Below are 8,890 nucleotides of genomic sequence, written 5' to 3' on the forward strand. Positions count from 1 at the left end.
AAATACCAAATGCTTGTAGAGCGCCCTGTTAATATTTTGGCTTAATAATTTCTTTACTTAATGCCTACTATTACATTTCGATGAAGTGCATCAAATAATATCCGCTAGAGTGGTTTGCTGGAAATATTGAATGTAAAGTATTGTGCCAATTCAAAAACTGGTTGTTTGTAATTACAATAATTGACCACAGTGTCCCTTGTAAGCTGCAGCTGTTCAAAAAATGTCTTTTCAAATATAGACAACCCGTATTCCGACACTATGGCGATCAACTCCAATGTTGCGTTATGCTGTTAAAATATTTATAAACAAAGATTAAGCCTTCACGTTCTTAATCATTTGGCTTAATCATTGGGCCTAATCATTTGGCTTAATCATTTGGCTTAATCATTGGGCCTAATCATTTGGCTTAATCATTTGGCTTAATCATTTGGCCTAATCATTTGGCCTAATCATTTGGTTTAATCATTTGGCCTAATCATTTGGTTTAATCATTTGGCCTAATCATTTGGCTTAATCATTTGGCTTAATCATTTAGCCTAATCATTTGGCCTAATCATTTGGTTTAATCATTTGGCCTAATCATTTGGCTTAATCATTTGGCCTAATCATTTGGCTTAATCATTTAGCCTAATCATTTGGTTTAATCATTTGGCCTAATCATTTGGTTTAATCATTTGGCCTAATCATTTGGCTTAATCATTTGGCCTAATCATTTGGCTTAATCATTTGGCTTAATCATTTGGCCTAATCATGTGGCTTAATCATTTGGCTTAATCATTCTTTACTTGATTCAGAATGAATGCTCATAGACACCCTGATTCAATAAACATTACTGGAACTTAATTTAACCCCTCGATCAACCTGTTGATTCAAAACCAGCTTGAAACTGCAAAGAAAAATAGTTTGCTAATACAGTGAAATATTTTTTTTTCATTTTCTTATGCATGGAGTTAATTCACATTTTGAAACTATACATATTGCCTTGCGACATTTAAAAAGTGATAAAATAATAAATTTTTCAAGAAGCAGCATCTATCTTGGTTAGGCTGCACTCAGATGGATCAAAATTACTGTTAGAAACATGTTTCATGTATACGTGTGTAAGTGATTATATATATATATATATATATATATATATATATATATATATATATATATATATATATATGAGCTATGTGCAAGACATTCAGTGTAGAAAAAGAAATATCCATTAGAGTTTCGAACAAAAGATCCATTAGGGTATCAAAAGAAAAATGTATGAGAGTTTGAAAAAGAAAAGTCGATCATAGTTTCAATAGATCCTTTATTACCCGCATAAACTGTTTCATTCAATGTACAAAAACCCTTCAGACTTATGTACATGACGTTAAATTGTGATAGATGTATCAAAGAATTTATGATAATAGATACATGTGCAGAAGATACAAGGACATATGGAGACTATATACATTTAAATATGGAGACAAGGTACATGGACATATGGAAACTAGATATATGTACATAGTTACGTGAAATGGAGGCTAGAGACATTGACATTCGGAGACAATATGCATTGATATATCCAGACAAGATACACAGACATTTCGAGACTAGATACATTGATATATAAAGACAACATGCATTGACTCATTGAGACAAGATATATAATCGAAACACATAAAAAAGGTGTACTCATATTACAATGATAATATTTACAGTGTAAAGATAAAAGTACAAAATTGCTAATATTAAAATTAGAATTAGTTCGGGAGCTAACAGACCACTGATTTGCATCGTCATTAACATTTTTATCTATCTTGTTTTATACATAACTGAATAAATCAGGTAACGCAGTCTTGCAGGCATATGTTTTAAGCATTTTAAGTCGCACCAGCTGCTGGAGTATGGAATATGAAACACAAAGTCATTCATGCTAGTATCCAGCTCACCCCCTCGTCCAAACCAGTCAGGCAGACACCTATCATTGTTGTAAAGGGTATGGACATCATGTTAAATGCATACTTACATAAAGACCATACAGGTATATTTCCGTGTCATACATCAATCATTTAAAATAACACCTTGTCCCAAACTCACGAGGAGAAGATAACAAGTTGTTAACAGCAAAATAGTTTTCTCTTACTTTCAACATTGAATCTTATTGACAGACAAACCATTATATCCCTATTGAAATTTAATTCCAAGCAGAATGTATTTTACAATTATAATTTTAAAAAAAATAAAATACAGGAATCAGTTTCTGATTATAAAATGCATGACTAATTCCTAAACTAATCAATTCACATATTATCATAAAAAGTAGCATGGACACTAAAGACAAAGTAGTCAATTTTCGGTAAAATAGTCTAAAGAACACAAAATCAGACATTACACGTGCTACTCTGATAATTATTCCCACAAAATATAACGATTTATATGAATGTTATCCATAACACTCGTGACAATTGCTCATTAATCTTAGGCATTTAATAGTAACTATACCAGACCAGGAAGGTATAGCTACTGTACTACATGCATGCATGCATCCATCCATCAATCCATCCTTCCATACATACCATGCATACATACTTACATATATACCCACCTACCTACCTATATATATATATATATATATATATATATATATATATATATATATATATATATATATATATATATATATATATGAGGCGGAACATATATGTCCTGCAATTATTTCGAAACATTGTGTTATATTATTAAAGAATAAGCTCAAAATTATATCCCTTTACCTGCTAATCACTACTATTTATATTATTCTAATTGGAACAAACTGCCACTAGTCAACAGCCTACGGTGAGGGTAGATATATAATCTACCCTCACCGTAGGCTGTTGACTAGTGGCAGTTTGTTATTTAATGTAATTCAACGGACATTTGCTGTCTACTGTGAGTAACGTAAAGGTCATAGGTATACTAATCTTCTCCATAATTGGAGCCCTTATCTTCTTGGTTTTCCCCAGCTAATATTACTTTTGTGCCTCTTAATGTGTATATTTGACGCGTGTCATGTTAAGTAAAGTATGTGCAAGACGATTTTATAGCCAGAACGTCATGCAGGCCATGTTTTACCCATAAAGTCCTGCAGGCCGTAATGATCCTTAAAGTCCTTCTGGTCACTTCTAATACCATGTTTATGGGCAAAATATAATTACTTTATTTTCAAAACATGTGTATTAGGACTTTCAGCAATATGCCAAAAGAATATATTCATTTACGTGAACATGTAGTTCAACCAACATGATAGCATGATGGATTCAAGAAGTTTCCCTTTGTAGGTATTTTTCGCCTTTACATTTTGTTAACATATTTGTGCTATTACATCACGTGAATTTGTTCATCTGAAATGCTTTTCCCCTTTAAACCCCTTACTGCAATAATATTGTAGGTTACCAATGCTCTATCGTTAGTCTTGCAGTTCGGATTTACATATATTAGTAATGTCTTATAAATTGTCTTACTTGCTATCAAGTGCCTTGCTGTCAGCTCCTTTCTATTTAACCAAGGTATAATCTGAATCTAAACATGCCGATTTAAAATTTGACTTTAACCTATAGTTTGAGTGACCTAGCCATTCTTGTAATCCTTCATATCATCCTACCCTATATTTTATTAAAATTTGCCTAAATACTAAATTCACTTTTAATTACTCCTTTTTTAAAATATTTTGCTTGCCCATATTTTAATTTATGCATTATATGTTTTGGCCAATTGTATCTATGTGTTATGCTGTGCTTGCATTTCTTGCGAAACATGTTGATTTGATGCTTTTCTTGCTTTATATCCTGTCTGTAAAAGCTCATCAGATCTTATACTGAATTGTGCCGACTTTAAATAAATCGCATCTTATTTGAACATAATTTTCGAGGAAAGGCTGTACCAATTTTGAAGAAGAGAAAACCATTCAGTAGGTTAGTTTATACAATCGTTTGTTGTTCATAAGAATCCCTCCTCCATCAATGTCATTGTTATAGTTTTCAAGTTTTCAATAGAAATTGGCCTTTATTTCAAACTATTCATAATCGGGCCGTATTAAAAGAAGTAAACAAATATTTTCTTTGGGCCAAAGATATATATCCTATACAATTGCCGGCAATTTTTCAAATTATGCAGCTTATATTGCTGCAGTTGTTACCGCGAACGATTTGTCTTAATAACCTTACTGCTTTTTATGTTAATTATGCGCATGTTTCATAGACAATATGCCTGACCAGAAAGGCACGGCAATTAAACTAACTAATATACGTAAGTTTATGAAGGTATGTTGATGTTTGTACATAAAGTACTCTGTATATAGAAGATGAGATGGAACCACAAATACTTCAGATCATTCTTTGATTTTGTTTAAAAAATAAACACTCTACGATATCCTTTTCCCACTTCAAATTACAGCCTTTACACTCGTTTAACTGGCACTACAGTATATGTCTTCTTTAAGCGATAATTGTTGAAGAGCACGCTCCTTGACAGTTTGTTCTTTAATTCGCACTAAATGGACGCTTGATATCTGCTATGAAAAACGTTAAGGTGACCATCTGTCACAGCCGTGATATTTTGCACCTCAATCTGGACCCGGCACTTTATGTGCACTCTTGTTTTGGTCAGCTATCATTTGTTTTCTTTGCCCTTTTAATGTTCATTATACAATAAGGTCTCACTGGATAGCTTCGTATTTTGACACCCCCTTTACTTTTTAAGGTAGAAGGCATGAACCTAATTATCACAAGGCTAGCATTTATTAATTCACACATAAGCTAAATCTGTAATGTGGTCTATATTTACCTTGAGTTAGGCTTGGAAATGGGTTGGCTTGTTGTTGACTGCCTGCCATAGTTAGATGAGCATTGGAGATGCGTAACTTGGGCTGCAAATGAGCAGCCGAGTTGGCTGACGTATTTACGTGTGTCTGCTACATAGATAAATATCTAAAAATCAAGATGGTTGAGGGGTGATGAAAAGTATGCTAATTTGTTGTAGTACTAGTGCACTTTATTCATGCATAAGGTACATAATGATTCTTTTGGCTGCCTTGTCACAGGAAAATATTCAAAATAGCTATTTCCTGTCAAAAATGAATGTGACATTTAGTTGTTGGTGGCAGTGTTGGTTCAGTATAAAAACCACCACTTGCATCAGGAATTCAGCTGATTGTTGCAGTCAAAATCTCACATGTATGCTTTCCACAAAAATCATTAGTTTGTCTTTATTTGTATCTTCAGTGTAAAGGTATTCTCATTTTTCTGCAATAGGTCATTGTTGGAAGAAAATTCATAAGATAATCCGTCCAGTGACACCTAAGCGTATTGATAAGGCGATTGTGAGTATGGCCATATTAGACCCATAAACCCACTCAACGCTATTTGTTAGCATTTTTGTATATACCCATAAAACCCACTGCAGGTCACTAGTAAAATTGTTTGCGTGTCTGTACGTCCAAGATAACTACCTTGGTTAGCATCAGCTCACGTGATTTAACCCTTTCAACGACGAACGAAAGAATCGGTTAAATTACGCGAGCAAGCAGTTAGTCCAGACCGAATATTCACACGTAATTGTTTTCAGAATGTATTCTTTTTCTGATATCTTATCACGTAGTCTTGTTCGTCCAAATGTCTTTCCCCGCTAATCTCTCCTCTTGCGAAATTCTTGTAGGTTGGACCTTGCGTCATCTTCATAATTCCAGCTTTGATTTAAATATAGCAGCTATTGTTCTCAAAGGGGAGTTTTCTAGTATACGATTTTACATCTTAAAGAAGAAAAGATTCTCAGCAGGGTAGCTTAAAGTAATCATCTGTTGTTAATAAGAACCCTAACTTCAGCACGACCTCATCAAGGTAATTGGCATAAAGTTTGAACCTGACCTATATTCCATACTAATAATAACGATGTCATATTAAAGAATGAAACATTTCTCTCTTGGCTGCCAAGAAAAGCGTTCGAATCGCATATCATCTTAATCTATGTGCAGTAATGCGTGTGAAATACCGCTCTAAACTGAAGAAGAATTTGGTCATTGGCGAATTTTTAAATTTAATGTAGCAATGCTAAAGATATGCTACAATGTTCACGCAATTGAAAAAAAATTAAAACTACAATGGATTTTTTCATACATACAGATGAAAAGAAATTTTGCAGATGAAGTTTTTCTTGGTTCAAACAAATGTAGCCATTATCCCGTACATTTTGGAGTAATTTGACGTTTACGACCATTGGTATTTCGTTATACGGAAAGAAGTTTGGGATGAATTTTGAAGATCAGGGTTATTTTCAACTTTTGGAAATATCGGAAAGGAAAATTATTTAAAGCTCGTCTCTTTAACTCTTTCACTATTCCTTATAATGAAAGGAAATTGTTCGTAGCCAAACAATGACGCGTCAATGAACACGGCCTGTCTAATGTTTTCCATCAAATCGAGGGGTAACGAGGAGTACGCTTCTATAAAAGCCTCTTGCCTATTTTTTTAACCTTACTTCCGATGGTCCAGAAATTGCGTGCAAGTACAGCATTGCCTCTTTGAATTCATTAATATTAATTTTTCTCTCGACATTCACTGGAAACGGATACTGCACACGCTTGCTGAGGATTCCGCGAATTTGCAACTTCCTGAAGCACCTGAATAGGGCTTCCGAAAATGACATGCGTTTTACAATAGGTGCCTTCATTCCAAAAACATAGTCTGCTGCGTCAACTATAGCATCTCGCTCCGTCTCCGATTTAAAGTCTAAATTGAACTTTGTCAGAAATGTTCAATTTATGCATGAGGAACAATGTATCATCTTCAAATGTTTCTAGTTTACCAATGTAATCGTAGTCAATTTCACAAGGCCTGCAATGTTCAAAATTAGGAACAAAATGAGCATCTCTTCTTTCATTGGTCAGCTGGGAATGCACAAAATATCTCGCAAACTCCGCGAAGGTTGAGTCATGCCCACATTCAGAGCTCAAGGGTGATGGGTTTGTCCGGAAATTTGATACCACAAATTTACCAATAAAATTCCAATATGCTGCATTAGGAGAGAATAGCTTATCAACGTAGCCTGATAACAACCTCTCGTAAGGGTCTCTAACGAACATAAATTTATGAGAATTCCTTAACAACATATGGATTGTGTCAAATGACATCCGTTTTGCAGTAAGATATCCCTCGTAAGCACGAATTCCTTGAATATGGAATGGATCAGAGACATTTTTGAATCCGATCAGAATCTGGAAAATCCTTTTCCACAAAGTGCAACCTATTTTTTCGATGGCACAAATACCAATTTATGACGCTTGTCTATAGTAAAGTGTTCTTTAACCGCCATTTCCGAGCTATGTACGTGATAGTACTGGCGTAGTATCTGGCAATGCAGTTGTAAATGGTTCCTCCTCTCTACGAATCTCATTTCCATCGTATCAAAAAAAATTCAGTGTTGCGTTAGTGACTGGTTGAGTTGCCTAAAAATAGATGAGAAAAATGTTACAAATAAAGTTTCATATTAGGTTACCTTTATCCATATGGTGTATACACAAATATTAATACTATAACAACTAAATAGATCATTAGAAAAGAATCTGCGTGTCTATGACCTCATATAGGTTAAAACTAGAATCCATCTATCTACAAATATTGCCTAACAGGCCGTTCTGACAAATACCTAAACAAGGCTGTTATACGTTTTATATAGCATATTGTATCGTATAAAGTTGATAATACGCAGTGTCAGTAGATGTAGTGTCGTACACAGGTGACTAAACTCCAACGCTTTTTGGAGTACGATTGAAAACATTTAAACCAGAACAAGAAATATTACAATCTATCTAATAAATATTGGATATTGATCTACATACTAGTAAATAATATTCATGTATTTCATCGACCACTAAGTTTAAAATTAAAAATCTGCCCAAATGGGAATTTATGTTGTTGTTGTTCTTTGACAATAATTACCTTGGAGCTATATTTTAGAAAGAGCTTTACAAATAAACTCTTAAGGATTAATTGACTAGACCCTTCACTGAGTCCATCTTGGTTTGCTTGATGTTCCTCCATTAACTGTGTGCAAAAAGAACTTTGTCATAGACATATTCAATACAGCCGTTCTATAAAGTATACGCGAACCAGCTGGATATGACAGGATTCGATAAGAATATCAGCTAATAGCTACAATACTTCACACTTTGTCATGCATGTATCACACTTTGTCATTCTTGTAATATCATACTTTGACATTCATGTAATCCCACAATTTGTCGTGCGTGTTAATACCACACTAATCAACGTCAAGTGATTACATTATTAACAATTAAAAATACCTGCAATTACACGACGGGCGGAATTTCGCGGAGCAATTAGACATGAATGTTAAAACACTATATATGATAATTATTAAAACTCTCAGTACAAAATGGCTAAGACTACATCATTTTGTAAAAGATAAGGCATATGGTGCGATATATGGGCACATGGTCAATTCCATCAGGAAAAATATTCCATTCCATCGGCACTTGGTCCATTCCACAGGGCGCATGGTCCATTCCAACGGGTATATGGTCCATTCTATTGGGCACATGGTCCATTCCATTGGGTGCATGATCCATTCCATTGGGCACATGGTCTATTCAATCGGTCATATGGTCCGTTCTATTAGGCATATTGTCCATTCCATCGGGCACATGGTCCATTTTATTGGGCACATGGTCCCTTCTATCGGGCATATGGTCCATTTTTTTGAGCACATGTTCGATTCAATCGGGTAAATATTCCATTCCATCGGGTACTTGGTCCATTCCATTGGTCTCATGGTCCATTCCATCGGGCACATGGCCCATTCTCTTGGGCACATGGTCCATTTTATCGGGCACATGGTCCATTCTATTTAGCACATGGTC

The 8,890-nt window shown here is 34.6% G+C and overlaps 1 pseudogene; it reads right to left on the bottom strand.

Moving 5' to 3' along the window:
• Positions 1 to 6,266: 6,266 nt before the first annotated feature.
• LOC149799135 (carbohydrate sulfotransferase 11-like) lies at positions 6,267 to 7,410 on the bottom strand (annotated as a pseudogene).
• Positions 7,411 to 8,890: the final 1,480 nt, after the last annotated feature.

The sequence above is a fragment of the Sinohyriopsis cumingii genome, chromosome 5 (genome assembly GCF_028554795.1).
Source record: "Sinohyriopsis cumingii isolate HCF-2022 chromosome 5, ASM2855479v2, whole genome shotgun sequence".
NCBI classification, from domain to species: Eukaryota; Metazoa; Mollusca; class Bivalvia; order Unionida; family Unionidae; genus Sinohyriopsis; species Sinohyriopsis cumingii.